Source organism: Otolemur garnettii, unplaced genomic scaffold (assembly GCF_000181295.1).
Source record: "Otolemur garnettii isolate 467f Iridium unplaced genomic scaffold, OtoGar3 scaffold00010, whole genome shotgun sequence".
Lineage (NCBI taxonomy): Eukaryota > Metazoa > Chordata > Mammalia > Primates > Galagidae > Otolemur > Otolemur garnettii.
This window is the reverse complement of record NW_003852405.1, coordinates 2,967,707-2,987,141: the sequence shown is the minus strand read 5'-3', so window position 1 is coordinate 2,987,141 and position 19,435 is coordinate 2,967,707. Positions and strand designations below refer to the sequence as shown.

General features: G+C 38.9%; 1 protein-coding gene across 1 annotated transcript in view; it reads right to left on the bottom strand.

Moving 5' to 3' along the window:
- Positions 1–19,435, bottom strand: part of LOC111723294 (calcium-binding mitochondrial carrier protein SCaMC-1-like) — a 73,036-nt gene that overhangs the window by 33,317 nt on the left and 20,284 nt on the right. The gene's annotated exons all lie outside the window — the stretch shown is intronic.

Genomic DNA, 19,435 nt, shown 5'->3' with positions numbered 1-19,435 from the left:
ATAAATTCAAAACAAAATAATTATTCAGTTCATATGAAACCAAAAAAAGCCCTAGTAGCCAAAGTAATTTTAAGCAAAAAGAAAAATCTAGGGTCATCACATAACCAGACTTCAAACTATACCCGAAAAAGCATGGTATTGGTATAAAAACCAACATAGACTAATGGATCAGAACAGAGAACCCAGACATAAAACCATCTACCTACAATCAACTGATCACTACAAAGCAGAAACAATATACACTGAGGGTTAGGAGCCCTATTCAAACAAATGCTGCTGGGAGAATTGGGTAACTACATGTGGAAGAAGGAAGGAAGAAGGAATATCTCTCAACATTCATAAAATTTACAAAAATTAATTCAAGATGGGTAAAGGGCTTAAATTTAAGGCATGAAATCACAGAAATTCTAGAAGAAAATGTAAAGAAAAACTCTTCTAGACATCAGCCTACTCAAAAAATTTATGACTAAGACCCCAAAGACTATTACAGCCACAACAAAAATACATGGGACTTGATTAAAGTAAAAAGCTTCTAGACAGTAATGGAAATGATCAACAAAGCAAAGAGACAAACTACAGGATGAGAGGAAACATTTTCAAACCATACATCCCATAAAGGGCCAATATCCAGAATCTACAAAAAACTCAAACCAGCAAGAACAGAACAGCCAACCCCATTAAAAAGTAGGCAAAAGACATGAACAGAAGCTTTTCAAAGAAGATAGATAAATGGCCAACAATCATATGAAAAAAATGCTCAGCATTTCTCATCATCAAGGAGATCCAAATTAAAACCACAATGAGATATCTCCTTACTCCTGTCAGAATGGCTATTACTAAAACATCAAAAACCAATAGATGCTAGTGTGGATGCAAAGAGAAGGGAATGCTTGTACATTCATAGGACTGCAAATTAGTACAACCTCTATGGAAAACAGTACAATCTTCAAAGAAATAAAAATAGACTTACTATTTGACCCAGAAATTGCACTGGGTATCTACCTAAAGGAAAAGAAGTCACTTTATCAAAAAGACACTTGTACTCTAAATGTTTATTGCAGCACAATTCACATTTGCCAGGATACAGAATCAACCTAAGTACTCACCAATTTGTGAGTGGATTAACAAAATGTGGTACATATTATATACACAAGGGAGTACTATGCAGCCATAAAAAGAAATGAATTAATGTCCTTTGGAGTAATATGGATGAAACTTGAGACATTGTCCTAAGTGAAGTATCTAAGAAACGGAATAACAGATAACACATGTACTCGCTAATGAGCTGGAACTAATTTATGGGCCCATGTGAACACAGAGAGAAGTAAAAGTCCTGGGATATCAAGAAGGAGGTATGAAAGAGAAGGGAAGTGGGGAAACCTATTGTGATAACCAAGTCCCCTGCCCTTGAAAAAGAAACTTCCTTTGAATCCATTAGTCCCAGCCCCCTCAGGAGTGGGGAGGAAAACTCTAAAAAGAGGCCTGAAGATAAGGTAGTGCATAGGGAGGGGGAAGAACTTCAAGGAGAAACCTAAGAAAGTACGTAGGGTACCTTTGCCTGCTTGCTGTGATGCAGAAATAGGATATAAAAACCCATTTGATCTGTCATTCGTGGTCACTTGCTTCCTATGGCAACTCCCCCTGCAGGTGTAATAAATTTCTATTTGCATAAAAGTGGGGTCCGTGTCTTCTTCTCAGCTATGTAAGTCACCGTATTTGGAAGCCCCCCAAGATTATTAGACCCACACCCATCCCTGCCTGAGCCCGCCACTGGCCAATGGCTCCAGGGGAAGGCCTCAGAGAAATGCTCTCCACCCCAGTGCCCTTGAATGCATGAATTAAAGGCACAGGCTCCCCAAATTTTCTGATTTGGTAAGCCTGTGGATTTCTGTGGATCTCTAGAGAATCTGAGGGGGAACAATAGGCTAGGCTGGACACAGCCTGAGAGGCCTGTTCCTGGGGCAAGGGACAGACTTATCCCTGTCCCTGAGGTGTTCTGTGTTTCTGTGGGGTCTGTATAAATGAGTGAAGATTTTTGCTTTTTGGCTGTATTTTATTCTGTTTATATCTCTAAAGAATCTGAGGCAGAGGGAAGACATCTCCATGTCTTGCTGGCTTGCAGTCTCTTAGACTATTCTGGTATTTGCAGTTTTCTATTGGGTTGTTCTGGGTTTTGCAGTCGACTGTGCTCATTTTAGTTTGTGTGCCTTTTGTATTGTTATTGGCTTCTCTGTCGTAATAGGGCAGAGGCCATCCAGTAGGCCCCTGTTTCCTATGTCAGACTTGTTTAACTGTTTGTATCTGTTTAGAGAATTTTTCTGGTTTCAGCCGCCACACCAAGGGCAATGATAAGAAATGGAGATCACGTTGTCAGGTTCCCTTTCTTGAGTCTCTAGTATGTCAGGTTTCCTTTCTCTGGACTCACAAAGGGTGAGTCCCCAGTCTGCCAAATTTTCTCCTCTGGATTCACAAGGGGTGAGTTGCTGGTAGGTCCCTGTTCCCCGTGTTCACCCCTTCCTATGTTGGTTTGATTGTGTGAAATTTGTCAGTCATTTTGTATTTGATTTGACCCTGAACAAAAGTGTCAATTCTTTCAGGGAACTCTTGTAGATTTCAACCTGAAAGAGGTCTCTCGTTTTCCTTCCTCTTCTTTTTCCTGGTAAACTGTTCACTATCCTTGAGACTGGGCATCACTTTTGTTTCTATATATTATTTACTTCTTGGTGCACCTTCAATTTGTGAGCTTAAGTATTTTAACCCAGGCTATGGCCACTGGTTGTGGCTGGGGCACAAGAGTCACTTTTTACCCAGGGGGCAGCCACTGAGAATCTCTCAGCCCCTGGGTAAAAGACTGACTCTGTCCCCTGCCTCCCCCTGCCAAATTATCTGATTAAATTACTAGCCTTTTACTTTTTCTCTCGTATCCTCTATGTCTCCCATGGCCTTCAACATCATTTCCAGGTGGGAATCAGAATCTTAGTCTATTTGGCAGCATACTGTGCTGACTGGTTTCTATCTTTCTTACATGGCCCTTTTGTGCATTGAAGATCCTCTATTTCTGGCAATTAAAGAGTTAATACAAAATTTGTTAAAACTGTTTTTCTAACTTTTTGCCTACTAAAAACTGTGGTTGCTATGTTACAAATAGCCTTGAGATAATGTGCCAGCACTCAGCAGAAGACCCAAGGTCAATTACTCATTTGAAACTAAAGAAAAAAAAAAAATCCTCTTTACTTTTTTAAAACAACAGCCATGTGGAAGTAAATTCACCTGTGAATCCACCTCCAGAGGTAAACTACTTTAACATCTATTTTTGAGTAGTGTCTGCAGACATTAATTAACCATTAATGATATTTTTGTTATGCTTATTCGTTGTGGATTGTTGTGAAGATACGTAACTGTCTGTTGAATTCATTTGTGGTAATTTATGTAGAGCCCTTAAGAACCTCTAAGGGAAGGCCAAAGAGACAAGAACTTTGGACAGGGACCCCGGGTTGTTGGGCCATAAGCCTGTCAGAAGCTCTCGGAGACATGTGTCGGTAGAACGGGACTCCCAGAAATGTATGTCAACACCTGTCACCAGAAACAACATTGAAATAGAAGCAGGAGTTTAATCAACCCCTGGGGGTGTTAGATCACTCACAGCCCTGTTAAAAGTCTATAAAAGTGTGTTCTAGTTCTGGTTCTAGAAGTACAAGAGTGTGAGAATAAGTGTGGAATATTAGACTTTGTCCATATTGGGCCCATGTCTGTTTTGTCATTTTGTGTCATTTGTTCAGTGTTTATTGTAGGATTGGTGTTTGTCTGAAACAACAGTTCCGGAGACACTTGTGAGTAGACTGCAGATCTTTTCCTTCAAGGGACCCTTCAAGACTTTACTCCTTCTGAAATCGCTTTATTTACCTATCTGCTCTTATGTGTCCTACACCTCTCACCGCCTGGTGCACCTTTGGCCTGGCAATCATTGGTCTCTTCATCCTTATTATTAGTAGTGGGCTTGGTAGTGTGGCCCCTCTGGACTGGTCCACCAGACAGCATGTGGCCCTGACTTGTTTTTACCTCTTTGTGATGACCTTGTTCATACTTCTGTCCACACCTGAAGAATTTTTCCCAGCTAGTTCTAATTCTTCTGTGTCTCCCTAGCTCTTTGATGCTCCATCATCACCAGACTTTGGGCCCCTCCTTTTTCTGTCACCTGGGGAGAAGTCTTCCATCAGAGATACTGGCCCTCAACGTGGGTCCTCTCCTTTTCCTAGTCTAAGGAGGTCTCTATCGCAGGAAGTGAAAACACTCTTAAACTGTATAAAGATCCCAGCAACTTACCCCTTCTGTTTTCCCACTGATTCTGTCTTAAATAATAATTTGAGTGAAAAATAGAAACTGCCCAGATTAAGAAATAAGTTAGAATATATGTATGTGAATGCTTGGAAACTAACTAAAATGAATAACAATATACTTCTTAATAATCTTAAAGCAGCACGCAGCTGCAAGAAACTAACTCTGTAACTAACAATACCACCCTGGTTTCTCACATCTGTAGCTATAATTATATAACTGATATTGAACTGAAGAGGAAAAGAGAAAAAAAAAAAAAAGAGGTATGAGAGAATTTAGAAAAAAGTTCCCTAGAACTCAGCACTTTATGCTTAGAGACACCTGAGTTCTTGACAACAATTAAGAGTTCCTTCCTCTCTATTGTTAGTGTAAGTGTCTGTCTTTTTCAATTCACTGTTTTCCTGCAACACTCTGGTTCCCTGATAGGAGTGCCTGACAACACCCTGACTGACACCATTCCTTAAGTGTCCTCTGTCCTGATTACATGGAGATGAGGACTTCAGCAGAGTGATGGGGAGGTCCCATGGTGATTCTCTGTGACAGAACTCACCAACAGAGGAATGAACATACAGGAAAAGAGCAGGCTCTGACAATAAACCTCTATTCTAACTTCACCTCTCAAGTAAAGGGTAAAAGTTCCAGATGTTGTTATAGTTCTATTACCGAAATTTCTTCAGTGAATCTTTGGTCTCAGAAATTTGAAAATTGAGCCCATGGGCCACAGATCAATAATAAAATGAGATTTTGTTAAACTAAGAGACATGCAGAAGGAATAGAAAATGTCAGAGCTATTGGCAGAGTAGCTATGCCTTGAAAAGTGTTGCAGTTTGGGCATTCTGATGAGCTCTGTATAGCCCTTAAAATTCTAAAAGAGAAAGTGTAAATCTTGTGCTTTATAGGGCTGTGTCCATATCAGCAACAGGTCCCCAAGATGAACAGCCTCTGGACGGGGAGAGGAGGCCCAGGTTGGAGATTTCCTGCATGTGTCCTTTGTCTAAAGATAAATAATCAGCCCTGAGAGATATTTTAGCTAAAACTTAGTAGATAAAGAAATACCTTTACAAACTGAATGGATGTTCTAACAAATGAATAAATACAGCCCCGCACCTTGGGTAAGATTATTAAGTCTTTGCAGTTTTTATCTGGGAGAAAATTAGAGTGTGTACTCCTTGCTCAGAGTGGAGCCATCCAAAATATTTGGGACTGCTTTATTCATAACCTTGCTAGGGCTCAAAGGGTATAGCCTGCAATATATTTGTGCCTAGAAACGGAAATCTGATTTTTGAGCTTACCTGAGCCTGAAAAATAAGGATTCCCTCTCTAGCCCTGATTGAGAAAATCCTGTATCAATATTATATTTCATAAAATGTCTTTCATTTGTAAAATGTAATGATTTAATTATTTAGATTGTTAGAAAAACTAAGTCTTTGTCAAAGAGAAAGATTCTTGCCTTTTAAACTTTCCAATTATCAGTTTGGCAAGTGAATAGTTAACTGTGATCCTGTTTTATGAAAAGTAAGTTTTTGGAAATAAAGGAAATTACATAAAGGTATTATATAAAGAAAAAATCTTGTATGATAAATTTATCTTTATATAATGCCTTTAATGGAATTCCTTTAAGGAAATTAATAAGGCATTATATAAAGAAAAAGTTAATTTTTTAAATTTATTAATTTCCTTTATAATTAAAATAAAGGAAAACTAACTAACTAAAGGAGTTAGTTAGTTAACTGCCTTAAAGAGACAGTTAGAGATAGTTAGTTTAACTGCCTTAAAGAGACAGGAGCTCTTTAGCTGTTTCTTTTTACTCTGGAGTCTTAGTTGTTCTACAAACTTTACTTTCCACTATTTCTTCACCAGCCTCACTCTACCTCAATTCTTTTCTTTTTAAACAGAACTCTTAACTGCCAAAAAGGGAATCAGGGGTCAGTCTCTCAAAAGCTACTTCCTGCTGGCATTGGGCAAAGATACATGGGAAGGCAGTTAGAAGTTCTCTTCCCTAACTTAATAAACTCTTGCAACCTATTCCCAAACTTTTCACTTTGCTGTTTTACCGAAGGCTTTTCTCACCCCTGAGGCTAAAGGCTTGTTTACTAAAGGTTCTTATCTCCTAGTTCTATCTTTTCTCTTTCCCTCTTGTCTAAAGGCTTTTTTCTGCTTTTTTTTTCTCCAGCCACTTCACAGAAGAAGCTAAAGGCTTTTACCAGCTTTTTCTCCAGCTGCGTCATGGAAGAGGCTAAAGGATTTTACTGGCTTTTTTCCCACAGAAGTAGTAGTTAGAATTTGGAAAGAGAAAACGTACGAAAGAGGAAAAACCAAATGAGAAAGGCCTGTTGTTGGCTGTCTTTCATTAGATATTTCTTTTCCCTCTAAATATTTCTATTTCTCTTCTCTTTTTCTTATTTGCTAAAGCTTATTTCCTTCTCGGTTCGCATTCACTGAATCCTGCTCACAGCACCATTTGTCAGTGGCGTTCACTATCCCACTTCTGACACCACTTGTCAGGGCCCAGGACTGGTCAGGTCTCCGGCCCAGCTTAGGTAGGTTCCAGATGCGGATCACTAAGCTACCTTGCCAGGAACAGTTTCTCTTAGGTGCTTGAGGGCTATCTACTTTAGCTAGAGAGAGAGAGAAAGTCTTAGAGAGAGTAAAGCAGTCTTCTTAAAACAGATAGATCTTAGTCTTTAGCAGAGTTTGGTAATCTTCAGCAGAGAGACACTGCACTGGCATTCTGCAGGCAGGAGAGGGGACAGAGTCAGAGTAAGGGTGTCTGTGACAGAATGCGCATGCTCCCAACTGCCTTCTCCTCCAGCCTAATATAAAGCTGAGCTCATGCCTCTCAATACCACAGGTGTAGAGACTGCCAATTCACCAGTGCTCTCATCTCGTGAGCTCTCTCATGCTTGTTAGAACTAAATCTCTCTCCATGCCCTTTTCACCAAAGTGTTCCATTACAGGTATTTCTTATAACTCTCACTCCTCCTAGCCATAAGCTATACAGGCTGCTACATTGGGGCATGGTGCTTGTAGCACAGTGGTTGCAGTACAGGCCACATACACTGAGGCTAATAGGTTCTAAACCTGAGAAAAACAAATTAAACTTATTTAATGCATTAAAAATGTATAGGAAACCTTATCAAATATGAAATGGTAATTAATTTTGTGTGAATTATGGTTATATGTATATTCCAATATTATAAAGCATTAGTCTATCCTAACATATATTGTTAGTAATCATTTCAATTCATCTCAAAAAGAAAAAAAAATTTTTTTGTAACTAACTAAATCCAAAGTTTATCCTAAAAAGGAAAAAAAAAATATTAAGAGAAACCAATAAATTCTTTCAAATTCAAATTCCTAATATCTTTGGAAATTGAATACCTTCAGAATAAAAATCAGATTTTTAGAACTTTCATTGGAAAGTTAACATGTCTATGAGTATTACTAACCTAACTTCAAACAGAACAGAAATCAGTTACAAGAAAATGTGCTAGTTTGTTATAACTTTTTATTTGAAATATTGTTGATTCTGTCTGTGTTCTATTTTCTAGAAGTGAAGAAAACCATTTTCTGTCTTTTAAGCTATTTGTAGCTTTTCAAGCAATGTATGCACTTATGAGCAGAGTTTGAAACATGTATTTTTTCTCTCGCCTTGATTTCTCTGAACTTTAAAAGCCATTTAAGCCAATTAGGTATTCTTAATTTCCTTTCAGACAATATAGTTATTTGCATAAGTTCAATAAGAATCTGTTTTGTTCTATAGAACATGACGAAAGCATGTTATTTTATAGTTATTTTACCAAAAGTTTAGCTAGAATAAATTTCCAAAAATGTCCAGACTGTGTTAAGAAATTAAGATTGGCTCGGCACCTGTGGCTCAAGTGGCTAAGGCACCAGCCACATACACCTAAGGTGGCGGGTTCGAATCCAGCCTGAGCCCACCAAAACAACAACAATGACAGCTGCAACCAAAAAATAGCCGGGCGTTGTAGCCGGCGCCTGTGGTCCCAGCTATTTGGGAGGCAGAGGCAGGAAACTCGCTTGAGCCCAGGAATTGGAGGTTGCTGTGAGCTGTGATGCCATAGCACTCTACCCAGGGGGATAGCTTGAGGCTCAGTCTCAAAAAAAAAGAAAAAAGAAAAGAAATTAAGATTGACGTTATAAGGCCAATAAAAAAAGCCCCTTGAAAAAACTGGCCAGATGCCCATCAAAGTTTCCTGATCAATGGTAAGTAATGAAGGTCACTTTCTGACAGGTCTGAGAATCAAAATGTACTGGGGAACCTCAAGAAAAGTGGAATTGACCCAGTGCATAGAAGTATCTGATGGCACAGATGGCACAAATGAAACCTGGGCTCATAAAAAGCTCTTCAAGAAATCAGGCCTAAAATTCCTTATAAAGAATTCCAGCAAAACAAATTCTAAAGGAGACCCTGAATGGCTAATAATTAATTATTCTTATTACATTGTATACAAATAATCAAACCCAGTGTATTAAAGAAACAGTTTAGTTCTGTAGTTCTGACAACTAAGTTAGTTCTACTGTAATTTGTCTTTGATAGAAAAAGAAATCAGAAAGAGAAAAATAGTTCAAAAAAAGAGACTATAACCCACCTGTATTAAATCTCAGCCTGACTGTACTGTCAACTGATAAAACAAGACATAACTGTTTTACTAAACTAATCTGTTAAATGGGACTAAGAAACTAGCCAAAAAATATAGAATTATATACAATAATTATATTTATCCTAAAATGTTAAAACTCAACAAAAGTCACCTGTTAACTATACTAAAAAAGTGTGCAATATTAAATATTATCTCCTATGTCTAAGTATTGCCCAGAGAAATCATCCCATGATTTAGACTGTCACTCTAGTTTAAATTTAACAATAGGCTAGCCTTCATAACAAAAATAATGCAAATGATAGCTAAAGCTTTAAGTATCACCTGAAAACTATATATAACTAATAGACCTCAAAGCTTAGACAGAGTAAAATACATAAACAGAGCCATAAGAACAAGAATCCATAAACTCTGCCAGGAAGCAAAGCTTAATTAAATACAGGCCCTTGTCACTATGTTGTTCAAAAAACCTCAGTCAATCTTCTGCAACTTAGCAGGGACACCTAAAGAAACTGAAAAAGACTAAATAAAATAGATTTTAAAAAACCTAGAAAAGAATAGCAAAAATCTCCACTTGAGTAATTAACCATGTTCCGTTTAGTCTTTTATGTCTGTACATTCTTTCTCTCTAGAGGATCAAAGAGACCAAGTCTAAGTCCAGGATCAGAACTCATTCCCCCTCAAACCAAGATAAAAAGGACTTTACACCATCATCCTGACCACATGCACAGCAGTGAAGATAAGAAGAATCCTCACCTAAAGTCATCACAGTGGACTGAATAAAGCTTCACTACCCCTTGAAAAGGAAAGATAAAAACACCCAACATGCCCTGCTCCAGTCACATACTGGAAGCTGGCTGATCAACACACGGCTAAAGCTTGAGAAAACTCTTCGAGGGACTTATCCTAATTAAATTACACCAGTATATGTACATGGGACTCTATACCCACCTTAACATTGACAAGAACAAAAATAATATATTACATCTGTAGGATACCCCATACATACATCACCTTACCAGAGTAACTGTTTAAAGTTGATGGTGTTGAGTAGTACCCAATACCAACTTATTCCAAACAACTCAGATGAACCAAGGATTTGATTCCTCATTAAAACCAGTGGGGAATGTGATAACCAAGCCTTTACCCTTGAAAAAGAAACTTCCTTTGAATCCATTAGTCCCAGCCCCCTCAGAAGTGGGGAGGAAAACTCTGAAAAGAGGCCTGAAGATAAGGGAGTGTGTAGGGAGGGGGAAGAACTTCTAGGAGAAACTTAAGATAAGAAAGTATGTAGGGAAGAGAGGCTTGACATGCCCCCACCCGACCTTGTACTATGCAATTCCCCCCAACACAAGGCTAACCACAATAATTCAGCTTCTGTACCTGTGCCTGCTTGCTGTGATGCAGAAATAGGATATAAAAATCCATTTGATCTGTCATTCATGGTCACTTGCTTCCTATGGCAATGACCCCCTGCAGGTGTAATAAATTTCTATTTGCATAAAAATGGGATCTGTGTCTCCTTCTCAACTATATAAATCACAATACTATCTAAGTGACACAATGGACACCACATATACTCTGGGGATGGGCATACTAATAGTCCTCACTTAAGCATTATAAAAATCTATCCATGTAACAAAAACATTTGTACCCCCTTAATATTGCAAAATAAAAAATTTTCTAAAAAACTGATAACCTACTATGCAAATTATGATAAATGTGAGAGAATCCCAAGATTACGAAACACTGCCAAGGAGTTTACCAGTTTGTATGAATACACTAATTATTATATCACACTGTGCTAAATACAGTATAGGTCCATATAGGACCTATGAATAAAGTGCAATGGAAGGGTAAATAAAGGAGTGAAAAGCAAGAGTAACAAATGAGGTATTAGAAAGAATAAGAGACCATCAAAGAAAGAAAATATTTCAATAAAAGATGGAGTATGAGCAAGGTATATTTATTTTACAAAGATTTATTGTGAATTTACCTATGGTATTAGAAAACAGGGTAGTTAAGTACCTGAGGAGGAGGGTAATGATTCTGAAAGAGTACAAAAGGGATGCTTCTGAGATATTAGTAATATCCTACTTCTTAATGTTTATGGTATTTTTGTGTTCTATGTTTGCCTTGTGAAAATTCATGGAGCTTTACCTATAATTGATTGTAATTTATGGACTTTTCTGTATATGTTATATATCAATGAAATCTTCCCACAAAAATATAAAGTTGGGACCAAACTTAAAATCCCATTTACTAGCTCCAACATTACCAGACTGGTAATTAATCTGTTCTATGCCTCTCTCCTTGCTGCCGGTAGCCTTAAGTGTTTCTTGGGATATAGATGTATCTTTCCAATTCTGACCTGTCATCACTTGTCAGTTCTTATATTGTCTTCCTCTGTGTGTGTCTCTGTCAAAATTTCCCCTTTATAAGGATACCAGCATAATGAACTCTAATGACTTCATGTTAACTTAATTATCCCTGTTAAGATCCTATTTACAAATAAGGTCACATTCTGAGGTACTGGGAGCTAGAACTCAACGTATCTTTTTTTGGAGGACACAATTAGGCCCATGTCATAGTCTGTTTTCTTCTACTTAGAATACCTGAAACTGGGTAACTTATAAAGAAAAGAAATTTATTAAGAAATTTATTACAGTTTTGGAGGCTGTGAAGGCCAAGGTTGTGGGATCACATCTGGTGAGGGTATTCTTGTTCATGAGGACTCTCTGCAGAGTCCTGAGACAGGGCAGGACATCACATGGCAGAGGCTGAGCATGCTAGGTCAAGTCTCTCTTCCTCTTCTTATAAAGCCACTAGTCTTGCTCCTAAGATAACCTATTAATCCATTAACCCACTAATCCATAAATGGATTATTCCATTTGTGAGGGCAGAGCCCTCAGACCTAAACACTTCTTAAAGGCCCCACCTTGGGCTTAAGTTTCAAAATGAGTTTTGGACGGAAAAAAACCTAAAAGCTCACAAAAAAAGAAGGTGTTCTCTTCTCAACCTCTAAAGGCATCCTGACCAAAGCAAACTGGCTGAGGTCTACACAAAAGTGGTGACCCAAGCATCAGCAAAAGCAGCAACACAGAATCAATTAGACCAACACTGAGTTCTGCAACCAGCTGGTCAGCAACCCTGGTGGCAACAGAGATTCAACTCCACCCATTTTTACAGCTCAGGCACTCAAAACAAATGAAGCTGGTTGGAATAGGATTCCCAATAGGGAATTCCAAAATGGTATTTCTGTAGGACTTTTGGGACTGAGGCATGATGTTCCAGTTTGATTAGTCAAAGCAGAAATTAAAAGAGCCATAGGGCTATATTACTACATTATTTTGGGATGTCTTCCTAGCTGTGGAACTTAATTTGCGTCAGAATGAGTATTCTTTATTACCAAGTTCTACAAGCACTGATTTGTAGTTTTACCAGGGACAAAAGTAGCAATATATTTTTATAATAGCATTCTAATTTCATTGATTATCTGATACAGTGGATTTTCAGCTTCACAAATCATGATCATGGTGGTAACAATAACAGTAAAATTCTGTAATACTGAAAGCAGAGAGTAGAACTATCAGTCCTAAATCAATAGCAAAGGATGACTAGGTCTAATTAACAGAGATTTGTTAGTTCTTCTAATGCTTCTAGGTACTATTTCAGGAGGAAGGGCCAGAAAGCCCTAAAGTTCCTGCCAGAAAGTGAATAGAAGCATGGAACACTGAAATCAGAATATTAAAGGAGCTGTAACCACTTCTATACTCACAAGTCCCTAAAGCCTGAAACCTTCAGGTTACACTTTTTTCTTTTAAAGTTATATTGTAAACATTTTCACTTTATTTGATATTCTTCACAAACATAATTTTTAATGGCTATGAAATATTCCATTTGTAAATGAGAGTTATATAATCACTCCTATATGGTTAGACATTTAAGATGTTTCTAATATTTCACTCTTATAAATAGTACTGTAGTTAGTATTCATGCTAACTTGCAGAGGAACTGTCTATTTTACTTACTACAAATCTTTCCTTCCGCCCTCTCTCCCTTTCTTTCTTTCATAAAAGTGTTTATTTTTACTACTAATAAGAAAATGTATCATCAAAATATTTTCACAGGAATATCTCTAAATGATGTACTTTTAGGATAACAAAAGAATCCCATTCTCTTGTCTTATTTTAAGCAAGAAAGGATTTTCTGTTACAACTCTTTTTTTTTTTTTTTTGAGACAGAGCCTCAAGCTATCCCCCAGGATAGAATGCTGTGGCATCACAGCTCACAGCAACCTCCAACTCCTGGGCTCAATCAAGTCTCCTGCCTCAGCCTCCCAAGTAGCTGAGACCACAGGTGCCCGGCACAATGCCTGGCTATTTTTTGGTTGCAGCCGTCATTGTTGTTTGGGCAGCCTGGGCTGGATTCATACCCACTACCTTAGGTGTATGTAGCTGGTGCCTTAGCCACTTGAGCCACGGGCACCGAGCCTGTTACAACTCTTTAACACAGTTAGACTTAACTAAAGGAAGAACATCACTTCTGCATCCATATGTATGTAGCTATGTCTCAACAGATGGTTAGAACCTAATTATTTCCTACTTAAGAAATACACATATTAATTTTTAAGTGGTACTGAATCTCTTTTTGTTGATTGAAAAAAATCTAAATGTATCTGAAAAACTATTTTAAAGTATTCTTCTGATGTATTCTTGACTAAAACAAAGCATTAAAAGAAAAATGTAGGACACTAAACTATACGTATTTTCATTTAAAGAGAGGGAAGCACAGAGAAAACTAAGTATGACTGCAGTTTCATTTAAGAGAAAGAGAAGGACAGAGAGAAACCAAGGGGAAAAAAGAGACAAAAAGTCTAAAGGAGGTGGCACCCATAGATCAGTGGGTAGGGTGCTGGCCACATACACCAAGACTAGAGGGTTCAAACCTGGCTCTGGCCTGCAAAACAACAATGACAACTGCAACAAAAGAAAAAAGTAGCTGGGTGTTCTGGTGGATGCCAAGTAGTAGTCCCAGTTATTTGAGAGGCTGAGACAAGAGAATCACTTAAGCCCAAGAGTTAGGGGTTTCTGTGAGCTGTGACACCATGGCACTCTACCAAGGGCAACATAGTGAAACTCTGTCTCAAAAAAAAGTCGGGGCAGCACCTGTGGCTCAAAGGGGTAGGGCGCTGGCCCCATATGCTGGAGGTGGTAGGTTCAAACCCAGCCCTAGCCAAAAAAAAAAAAAAAAGCATAAAGGAAATATAAAAACATATCAAATGTTAAAACTGATTTCTACATAGTAGAATTACAAGTAAATTTTACTTTAGTTCAGGACCTTTTCTGTCATATCTAACTTTCCTGCAACCAATGCATTTTCATAATCAAGAAGAAAATAAAAATTGTCATTTTTTAGGGGGCAGAGGCAAGATGGCCGACTGGAGCCAGCTTTCCACAGAGGCTCCCATCCAGAAGGAGAGTTAAAGGACAAAAGTTTAGCAAGTAAGCTGATGGTTTGGAGCTGAGCCAAGAGAGAAGGTTGAAGAACTCATATCAACCCTGCTGAGGTGAACCATGACTCCAATGATACAAACAAAAGGTACAAAATCCATTGCCAAGCAAAAAGGAGTCCCCTCCCCCAAGAGAACAGCTCGCAGTATTCTTTCTACAAATGACAGCAGAGTTCAAACGTCCTCCCATTTTATCCCATGGGATAGACCCTCTAAAAACCAGAGCTCCTTTCCCTACTAGGATGCCATGGCACTCTCCTGCTAGGAATAAAACTGTATATATTCTCTACCTGCAATTCTGAACTCCCAGCACTCTCCTCCACTCTCACCCTGAGGTCTGGAAGCCTAGTCTCCATGGAGTCCAGATTCTTGGGCATTTTCTCCATAGGTGTGGACAGGGCATGGGCTGTTGCAGGTCTGTGCTGACTCTGTCACAGGGATAAGGAGAAAATGGTGGACTGAAGGAACTAGACAGGAGAGGGAGAGGCGGTACCCTGCGGCACAGAGCAGCAGCAGCACCAGTGGGAACAATAGGGCTTACACCCCTGAGGATAATTTAGAAGGACACTCCCTATCTCTCTGGGAAACCAGAGAAAGCCAGGCATCTTCTCCAGTGGCAGACACTGGCAGAATAGATCTGGGACGGTAATGCAGGCCCCATGAGCAAAGGGTATGCCTGAGGCGATACCAGCCTGGGCAGGATGCAGCACAGACGGAGAATAGAAGACACATGCACAGAGATGGCATTTTTCCCAGGGCAGGGCTTAGCCATAACTGCTTTAGTGATCCTAAGAAACACCTGGCCCTCAGGGGATCACAGCTGAGACAAAGGCAGGCAGGCCGAGGCTGGAACTCCAAGACAAGTGTGAGTTCTAACCACACCTGCCCCAACACAAACTGCAAGGGAAACAGAAACACCAGCTCCAGGCAGTGGCACAGACAGGGGCTAAGTTGCACTTTTTGTGAACTCAAAGAGCACCTGGCCTGCAAGGGAATATAGCCAGGACAGAATCACAAATTCTGTGCAACCATAAATGTCAGCAACAACAATCGGGGTGGGGCTGAAACTAAGTGAACTGCCCCAGCTTCCATTAACCACCCGAGGCTGTCAGGCCTCAGCTTCCCCTGCCAAATGCTGGCAGAGTGCGGAAGCCTGGCCAAAGAGACATAAGATCTCTCTGTGACTCAGGCAGACTCAAACCCCTGGAGCATCTGCTCATTGGAGGGAACTGGGTCATAGCCCTGTGGGGTTACCAGTGACTGGGTGGGACAGAGGTGCAACATGGGGAAGGAGGCATCAACCTTCCCAGACTAATTCATTTATTTGGGGGGGAGGTCCTTTCTGACTCCACAGAGCACCATAACAGGTCATACTTGCACTGCCAGCAGACCCCTGCTATCTAGTTGCCAGAGACCTTTTGAACTCCCTCACTTGAGACCAGGTGCTGAGTGAGACAATTTATTTGGATCTCTTGCACTAGACCAATAACCCAAGGACTATCCAAAGTGGTACCCAGGGTGTATGGTTGTGAGAAGATTTGATTTTCCTTTCCCAGTTGTTGCCCGTGGAGGGCAGGGTGACTTAATTGCTGGTATTTTTCCATAGCTGAGACTTCAACCCAGAGAAACTGATTCACTAGGGTAGGACAGAGACCGGCTGAAAATAAGACAGAGCCACTTAGCCCCACCACACCAAGTGAGTTCCAGTGTCTCTGGCCGTAGCACTGTATGGGTCCTTTGCAAAGCTCTAGGGGAAAAGGTACAGACACCAGTCCCAGCTCTTGGGCAAAGGGCTAGTTAATCACTACTCCAGGAGGCCCCCAACCCAACTTCACCTTATCTTCTCATCTAGTCAAACAGTGTAAAATAATCATGGGGTGGAATCAGTGGAACAACTCCAGTAACACGAATAACCAGAGTAGATCAACTCCCCCAAGGAACAATACAGCGGACACAAATGAAGATCCCATTCATAGACAAATGGCTGAGATGTCAGAAATCGAATTCAGAGTTCAAATTGCAAATAAGATTAGAATAATGGAGGTAAAGTTGGAATTAGAAATAAAAGGACCAATTCAAAAGTTCTCTCAAGAATTCAATGAATTCAAAGACAAAATCACCAAAGATTTTGACACATTGAGACAAGAATTTGCAGCCCTCAAAGATCTGAGAAATATAGTAGAATCCCTCAGTAACAGAATACAGCAAGCAGAAAAAAGGATTTCTGACATTGACGACAAAGCTTTTGAATACTCCCAAGCACTCAAAGAAGAAGAGAAATGGAGAGCAAAAATGGATCATTCTCTCAGAGAGCTCTGGGATAATTTGAAGAAAACTAATATTTGCCAATAGGAATTCCTGAAAGTGATGAAGTTGCTTCGCAAAGCACAGAGGCCCTTCTTCATGAGATTATGAAGAACTTTCCAGACATGCCAAGAGATTCTGAAATTCAGATAGCAGACAGTTTCAGAAATCCAGCATGATGTAACTCAAATAAGACAACCCCCAGACACATCATAATTAACTTCACTAAAGTTAAAATCAAGGAGAAAATTCTGCAGGCAGCCAGATGTAAGAAAACCATAACCTGGCTCAGCGCCTATAGCTCAACCGGCTACAGCAGAGTTCAAACGGCCTCCCATTTTATCCCATGGGATAGACCCTCTAAAAACCAGAGCTCCTTTCCCTACTAGGATGCCATGGCACTCTACCCAGGGGGACAGCTTGAGGCTCTGTCTCAAAAAAAAAAAAAAAAAAAGAAAAAGAAAACCATAACCTACAAGTGGAAGAATATTACAATGACCGCAGATCTCTCTGCTGAAACCTTTCAAGCTAGAATAGGATAGTCATCGACTTTTAATCTCTTAAAACAAAATAACTTTCAACCCAGTATCCTGTATCCAGCTAAACTGAGTTTCATCTATGATGGAGAAATTAAATACTTTAATGACATTCACATCAAAAGAAATTTATGTGAATAAATAAAACAATATAACTTTCAACCCAGTATCCTGTATCCAACTAAACTGAGTTTCATCTATGATGGAGAAATTAAATACTTTAATGACATTCATATCAAAAGAAATTTACCATAACTAAACGAGCTCTCCAGGATATTCTCAAACCTATCCTCCATAATGACCAACACAATCCTCCACCACAAAAGTAAACTCACTCAGAAACTTTTGATCAAATTCCCACTTCCACAGTAGCAAAAAGATTAAAAATGTCCACTGGACTTTCAAAAAACTCGATACCCAAAATTCTACCAGCCTTATCAATATTCTCAATTAATGTGAATGGCTTAAATTGTCCTCTAAAGAGGCACAGGTTGGCTGACCGGATACAAAAACTCAGGCCAGATATCTGATGCATACAAGAATCTCATCTGACCTTAAAAGATAAATATAGACTCGGGGTTAAGGAATGGTCATCTGTAATTTAGGCAAATGGCAATCAGAAAAAAGCAGGTGTTGCAATTTTATTCACAGATACAATAGGCTTTAAACCAACAAAAGTAAGGAAAGATAAGGATGGTCACTTCATATTTGTTAAGTGTAACACTCAACATGATGAGATTTCAATTATTAATATTTATGCACCCAACCAGAATGCACCTGATGAATTTATAAGAGAGACTCAAACAGACATTAGCAACTTGATTTCCTCCAGCACCATAATAGCTGGAGATTTTAACACCCTTTTGGTAGTGTTGGATAGATCCTCCAATAAGAAGCTAAACAAAGGAATTTTAGATTTAAACTTAACCATTCAACAATTGGATTTAACAGACATCTACAGAACATTTCATCCTAACAAACTGGAATACACATTCTTCTCTTCAGCCCATGGAACATACTTCAAAATTGATCACATCTTAGGTCACAAGTCTAACCTCAGCAAATTTAAAAGCATAGAAATTATTCCTTGCATCTTCTCAGACCATCACGGAATAAAAGTTGAACTTGATAACAACAGGAATCTATATACTCATACAAAAACATGGAAACTAAATAACCATATGCTGAATGATAGCTGGGTCATAGATGTAATTAAGAAGGAAATTACAAAATTTTTGGAACAAAACAATAATGAAGACATGAATATCAGAACCTCTGGGATACTGCAAAGGCAGACCTAAGAGGGAAATTTATAACATTGCAACCCTTCCTCAAGAGAACAGAAACAGAGGAAGTTAACAACTTAATGGGACATCTCAAGGAACTGGAAAACAAAGAACATTCCAATCCCAAACCCAGTAGAAGAAAAGAAATAACCAAAATTAGAGCAGAATTAAGTGAAATTGAAAACAACAGGATTATACAACAGATCAATAAATCAAAAAGTTGGTTTTTTGAAAAGCTCAATGAAATAGATAAACCTTTGGCTAACCTAAACAGGAAAAAAAAGTAAAATCTCTAATTTCATCATCAGAAATGACAAAGACAAAATAACAACAGACTCCTCAGAAATTCAAAAAATCCTTAATGAATATTACAAGAAATTTTATTCTCAGAAATATGAAAATCTGAAGGAAATTGACCAATACTTGGAAGCACTCCACCTTCCTCGACTTAGCCAGAATGAACTGGAAATGTTCAACAGGCCCATATCAAGCTCTGAAATAGCATCAACTATACAAAATCTCCCTAAAAAGAAAGCCTAGGACCAGATGACTTCACATCAGAATTCTACCAATCCTTTAAAGAGGAACTAGTACCTAAATTACTCAACCTTTTACAAAGTATAGAAAATGAAGGAATACTACCCAACACATTCTATGAAGTAAACATCACCTTGATCCCCAAACCAGGAAAAGACTCAACAAGAAAAGAAAATTATAGACCAATATCACTAATGAATATTGAAGCAAAAATATTCAACAAGATCCTAACCAACAGAATTCAGCAACACATCAAACAAATTATACACCATGACCAAGTGGGTTTTATCCCAGGGTCTCAAG